Source organism: Arachis hypogaea, chromosome 9 (genome assembly GCF_003086295.3).
Source record: "Arachis hypogaea cultivar Tifrunner chromosome 9, arahy.Tifrunner.gnm2.J5K5, whole genome shotgun sequence".
NCBI lineage: Eukaryota > Viridiplantae > Streptophyta > Magnoliopsida > Fabales > Fabaceae > Arachis > Arachis hypogaea.
The window spans coordinates 42,065,654-42,072,982 of record NC_092044.1 but is presented as its reverse complement, the minus strand read 5'-3'; positions in this window follow the sequence as shown (position 1 = coordinate 42,072,982).

Here is a 7,329-nt window from a genome sequence, read left to right as displayed (position 1 = left end):
TATAAGATGGGTGTTGCTTCCGCAAGAGTTTGATATAGAAATAAGAGACAGAAAAGGGACAGAGAACCAAGTAGCTGATCATCTGTCCCGAATAGAACCAGTAGCTGGGGCGTCCCTCCCTTCTACTGAGATCTCTGAGACCTTCCCAGATGAGCAACTATTTGCCATCCAGGAAGCTCCATGGTTTGCAGATATTGCAAATTATAAAGCTGTGAGGTTCATACCACAGGAGTACAGCAGAGTGCAAAGAAAGAAATTAATTTCAGATGCCAAGTACTACCTATGGGATGAGCCATATCTCTTTAAGAAATGTGCAGACGGAATGATCCGCAGATGTGTACCCAGAGAAGAAGCACAAAGGATCCTGTGGCACTGCCATAGATCACAGTATGGGGAACATTTTGGAAGTGAGCGAACAGCCACTAAGGTCCTCCAATGTGGCTTCTACTGGCCTACTCTCTATAGAGATGCCCGAGAGTTTGTGCGTAACTGTGACAGCTGCCAAAGAGCTGGTAACTTGCCTCACGGATACGCCATGCCTCAACAAGGGATCTTAGAGATTGAGTTGTTTGATGTATGGGGAATTGACTTTATGGGCCCATTCCCACCATCATACTCAAACACTTACATTCTGGTGGCAGTGGACTATGTATCTAAATGGGTAGAAGCAATTGCTACACCCACTAATGATACTAAGACAGTGCTGAAATTCCTCCAGAAACACATCTTCAGCAGATTTGGTGTTCCCAAAGTCATAATCAGTGACGGGGGTACTCATTTCTGCAATAAACAACTGTACTCTGCTATGGTTAGATACGGAATTAGCTACAAAGTAGTAACTCCGTATCACCCACAGACAAATGGGCAAGCTGAGGTCTCTAACAGAGAGCTCAAAAGAATCCTGGAACGGACTGTTGTTGCCCGTAGAAAGGATTGGGCAAAGAGCTTGGATGATGCTCTGTTGGCATACAGAACAGCATTCAAGACTCATATAGGAACCTCTCCATACCAACTGGTGTATGGGAAGGCCTGTCATCTGCCCGTGGAACTGGAACATAAAGCCTATTGGGCAACCAGATTCCTAAACATGGATGCTACGTTAGCTGGTGAAAAGAGATTACTCCAGCTAAATGAGCTAGAGGAGTTCAGACTCAGTGCCGTTGAAAATGCAAAAATTTATAAGGAAAAGGCAAAGAAGTGGCATGACAAGAAGTTGTCATCCAGAGTCTTTGAGCCAGGAAAAAAAGTCCTGCTCTTCAACTCTAGGCTCAGATTGTTCCCAGGAAAACTTAAATCCCGCTGGAGGGGTCCGTATGTGATTACAGGAGTATCACCATATGGATATGTTGAGCTTCAGGATACTGATTCTGACAAGAAGTTCATTGTTAATGGACAGAGGATCAAACATTATCTTGAAAGCAATTTTGAGCAAGAATGCTCAAAACTGAGACTTGAGTGATTCTCAGTGAAGGTGCAGCTAAAGACAATAAAGAAGCGCTTGCTGGGAGGCAACCCAGTGATTAGCAGGGTATCTGTTTTGTTTAATAAAGGTTTGATACATATTCTAAAAGGGCAATTATCAAAATTGAAGGAGTTCACAGAGTTACAGAAGGATTCAGTGCAAACAGCAGAGAAAAAGAGCTTGCTGGCGAAAAAATGCCAGTGAGGGGTATTTTGGGCGTTAAACGCCAGAATGGGCACCATTCTGGGCGTTTAACGCCAGGTGTGCAGCATCCTGGGCGTTTAGTAAAACGCCCAGTGATAAAGGGATTTCTGGCGTTTAACGCCAGCCATGGTACCTGGCTGGGCGTTAAACGCCCAAATTGGCCAACAAATGGGCGTTAAACACCAGAATGGATACCATTCTGGGCGTTTAACGCCAGAAAGGCAGGGGGAGGAGATTTTGGTTCCCACTTCAAATTTTTTCAAACTTTCTTGTTTTGATCCATATTTTTCTGCATACACACATTACAAACTTTCATCATTCACCTTCCAATTTCAAAAATTAAAATCTTCTTCAAATCTATTTCAAATCCTTTCCTAGGCTCTTTCAAAAACTCCATTATCTCCTCAAATTTTTTCCATATCTTCTCAAATCTCCCTCAAATTTTCAAAAATCTCTCCTCCTCTCCTATTTAAACACGTTCGGCCACCCTCTTTCCTCACACCATTTGAATTTGCTCTCCTCCTCTCTCCCCTCTTTGCCTTCTTTTGCTTGAGGACAAGCAAACCTCTAAGTTTGGTGTGCTTTCCGTGATCACTAGGCCAAGATTTACCAAGATAATGGCTCCTAGAGGAAAACAAACCAATTCAAGAGGCAAGAAAGAGAATAATCCAAAGGATGTCTGGAGTCAAGAGAAGTTCTTAACCAAAGAACATGCAGACCATTACCACAAAATAATGGGTCTGAGGTCAGTGATCCCGGAAGTCAAATTCAATCTGAAAGAAGATGAATATCCGGAGATCCAAGAGCAAATTCGAAACAGAGGATGGGAAGTTCTAACCAACCCTGAAACAAAGGTTGGAAGGAACATGGTTCAGGAATTCTACTCAAATCTGTGGCTGACAGATAAGCAGAGAATGACTGGAACTGCTTTTTATACCTACAGAACTATGGTCAGAGGGAGAATTATTTACTTCCATCTGGACAAAATAAGAGAGGTCTTCAAATTGCCTCAACTGCAAGATGATCCTGAATCCTTTAATAGGAGGATGGTGAGAGCAGATAAAGGGTTGGATCAAGTTCTAGAGGACATATGCCTCCCTGGAACTAAGTGGATAACCAATTCAAAAGGTGTCCCAAACCAACTCAAGAGGGGAGACCTCAAACCAATTGCAAGAGGTTGGCTAGACTTTATTGGGCATTCCATATTGCCCACTAGCAACCGTTCTGAGGTCACTATCAAGAGAGCAGTGATGATTCATTGCATTATACTGGGAAAAGAAGTGGAGGTTCATCATCTGATTGCTTGTGAGATCTACACAATTGCAAACAAGAATTCCACTGAAGCCAAACTGGCGTACCCAAGCTTGATCTCCTTGCTCTGCAAAGAGGCTGGGGTGAAGATGGGAGTAGATGAATTCATCCCAATTGAACATCCAATCACCAAAAAGTCAATGGAAGGACAAATGCAAGACAACTCTATCAAAAAGAGGGCGCAGGAGTTCCCCCCTGAATTTCCTGAAATTGACTACTGGGCCAGCCTAGAAGCATCTATCACCAAGTTGCAAGAAACTACGAAGCAACTTAAGGAAGAACAGCAGAATCAGAACTGCATGCTCTGCAAATTGCTGAAGGAACAAGAGAAGCAGGGGCGTGAACTTCAAGAGTTGAAATGCCAAAAGATCTCTCCTCAATTTGAGGGAGCATCCACTTCTCAAAATCAAGGTTGTTGAGTCCTAACTCTGTGATAACCTCTATCATTAGGAGCCTATTTAAATTTTTGTTTTCTATTCCTACTAGTCTTATCTTATATCTATTTTTGAATCTTGTTCTTAATTCATGATTAATAAAATTTAAAGTTCATGTCTTAAAGCTATGAATGTCCTATGAATCCATCACCTTTCTTAAATGAAAAATGCTTTAATCCCAAAAGAACAAGAAGTACAAGATTTCAAATTCATCTTTGAAACTAGTTGAATTAGTTTGATGTGGTAATAATACTTTTTGTTTTCTAAATGAATGCTTGAACAGTGCATATGTCTTTTGAATTTGTTGATTTAAGAATGTTAAAATTGTTGGCTCTTGAAAGAATGAGGGAAAAGGAGAACTGTTATTGAGGATCTGAAAAATGATCAAATTGATTCTTGAAGCAAGAAAAAGTAGTGTTTCAAAAATCTAAAAAAAACGAAAAAAATAGAAAAGAAAAAAAAAGAGAAAAATAAAGTTGTGATCCAAGGCAAAAAAGAGTGTGTTTAAGAGCCCTGGACACCTCTAATTGGGGACTCTAGCAAAGCTGAGTCACAATCTAAAAAGGTTCACCCAAGTATGTGTCTGTGGCATGTATGTATCCGGTGGTAATACTGGAAGACAGAGTGCTTTGGGCCACAGCCAAGACTCATAAAATAGCTATGTTCAAGAATCATTATACTTAACTAGGAGAATCAATAACACTATCTGAGTTCTGAGTTCCTATGGATGCCAATCGTTCTGAACTTCAAAGGATAAAGCGAGATGCCAAAACTGTTCGGAAGCAAAAAGCTAATAGTCCCGCTCATCTAATTGGAGCTAATTTTCTTTGATATTTTGGAGTCTATAGTATATTCTCTTCTTTTTATTCTATTTTGATTTTCAGTTGCTTGGGGACAAGCAACAATTTAAGTTTGGTGTTGTGATGAGCGGATAATTTATACGCTTTTTGGCATTGTTTTCAGTATGTTTTTAGTATGTTTTAGTTAGTTTTTATTATATTTTTATTAGTTTTTAGTTAAAATTCACTTTTCTGGACTTTACTATGAGTTTGTGTGTTTTTCTGTGATTTCAGGTATTTTCTGGCTGAAATTGAGGGTCCTGAGCAAAAATCTGATTCAGAGGCTGAAAAGGACTGCAGATGCTGTTGGATTCTGACCTCCCTGCACTCGAAGTGGATTTACTGGAGCTACAGAAGCTCAATTGGCGCGCTCTCAACGGCATTGGAAAGTAGACATCCTGGGCTTTCCAGAAATGTATAATAGTCCATACTTTTCCCGAGATTTGATGGCCCAAACCGGCGTTGCAAATCAGCTTCAGAATTCCCAGCGTTTAACGCTGGAACTGGCATAGAAATTGGAGTTAAACGCCCAAACTGGCATAAAAGCTGGCGTTTAACTCCAGAAAAAGTCTCTACACATGAAAGCTTCAATGCTCAGCCCAAGCACACACTAAGTGGACCCAAAAGTGGATTTTTACGTCATTTACTCATTTCTGTATACCCTAGGTTACTAGTTCACTATTAATAGGATCTTTTGACATTGTATCTAGACCTCATGACACTTTACACGTTTCTCATTGTATCTTCTACGGCATGAGTCTCTAAACCCCATGGTTGGGGGTGAGGAGCTCTGCTGTGTCTTGATGGATTAATGCAATTACTACTATTTTTCATTCAATCATGCTTGCTTCCATTCTAAGATATCACTTGTTCCTAAACCTGATGAATGTGATGATCCGTGACACTCATCATCATTCTCAACTATGAATGTGTGCCTGACAACCACCTCCGTTCTACCTTAGATTGAGTAGATATCTCTTGGATTCCTTAATCAGATTTTTCGTGGTATAAGCTAGAATTGATGGCGACATTCAAGAGAATCCGGAAGGTCTAAACCTTGTCTGTGGTATTCTCAGTAGGATTCAAAGATTGAATGACTGTGACGAGCTTCAAACTCCTGAGGGCTGGGCGTTAGTGACAGACGCAAAAGAATCGCTGGATTCTATTCCAACTTGATTGAGAACCGACAGATGATTAGCCGTGCTGTGACAGAGCACGTTGAACATTTTCACTAAGAGAATGGGAGGTAGCCATTGAAAACGGTAAAACCCTACATACAGCTTGCCATGGAAAGAGCCTTGCGTGCCTGAAGAAGAAGACAGTAGGAAAACAGAGGTTCAGAAGATAGAGCATCTCCAAAACCTCAACCTGTTCTCTATTACTGCAAAACAAGTACTATTTTCATGTTCTTTTACTTTTTACAATCAACCCTGATAATTATTAATATCCTGACTAAGAGTTACAAGATAACCATAGCTTGCTTCAAGTCAACAATCTCCATGGGATCGACCCTTACTCACGTAAGGTATTACTTGGACGACCCAGTGCACTTGCTGGTTAGTTGTGCGGAATTGCAAAAGTGTGATTGCAATTTCACCCACCACAACGCATCATATGGTATTTTGGCACACATCCCAATTTGAACAAAGGGTTGTGCGAGAGCCACATTGCCCTTACGCTAGTAGCATAAACACGGTGACGCATCTGCGTGATCGACGCGTACGCGTCACCTTCCTTTCTGCGCAACCGACGTGTACGCGTCCACCACGCATACGCGTCATCAGCGTAGCGCAACCTGGTCCCTGTGCCGCCTCTTTTCATATCTTTTCATATGTTTTCTTTTCTAATCCTATTTTCTTCTTCCCTCTTTCTTCTTCTATCTTATTCCTCTCTCTATCTCTTCTATCTTCTTCTTCTTCCCCTTCTCTCATATTTTCTCAATTTCACTTTCTCCATCATCCCTCCCTTTATCACCTTCTTCTCAAGGTTCTTTCTTTCTATTTTCTCTCCCTTCTTCCTGTTAATTATTTATTTTTGCATTACTCTACTTGGTGTTAGATACCTTAATGGGTGATTTTTTTTATAAATGCTTGTGATTATTATTATGGAGTTGTTTGAAAATTAATATTAATTATTTTTTGGGATGCTTACACGTTCCAATTTAATTCTCTCCCTATTATATTAAACATGCTTGCTAAGTGTTTGTGAAAAAGCCCGTATGGCGTTGTGCATTTTTTTAATTATTCTATCCTACTACTCTAATGCTTGCTTTTCACAAAACCCCTTTCAATATTTTATTGATTGAATATAATTGTCAATACAAACAGATTGTTAGTTTGAAACACTTGATAATCAATTAGGAAATTAATGCTTGATCTATGCTACTCATGCCTTTGCCGGCATCCTAATAAACACCTTGCATCTTGCCATCATATGCCCTTGTTATATTTCCATTGATGAACTGATCCCATGGAATCGCGACCATGTCTTTCGTTCACTATTTTCCTTACCTGGGCATTGATTATCACTCGTACTGTCCTCTTCCTTGCTATAACCCTTGGACTTACATGCTACGTTTCCTTTCTCTTTTTCAGGATGGCCACCAAGAAGGGCAAAGAGAAAGCTACCCCCAAGCCACAAGCAACGAGAGGAACAAAAAGAGCACTAGCTGCGGAACCATCTTCAATAGCTGTCAAACCATCATCAAAGCGAGTCAAGAGGATCATCAAGGTCAATGAATCTGAAAAAGCCTTTCCAGCCAAGGACACTGCGCGGTTCACTAACCGCTTCTGTGAGTAGATGTTCCCCATTCTGGCAACAAGGAACTACCATAATGAGCACCTTCTTATCCTCCCTGCAAACATTGTTGATCTCGTAGAGCCCCGCATTGAAAAAAGACATTGGAATTTCTTACGGAAGCAGCCACGACAAGTCAATCTTTCATGGGTAGTCAAATTCTACTCCAACTTCCACATGCCAACCTTGCAGCCTGTCTACGTCTGTCAGAAACAAATTTCGATCTCTGAAAGGGCCATTCAGCAAACTTTAGATCTTCCCCCTGCTCCAGAAGGGTTAGTCG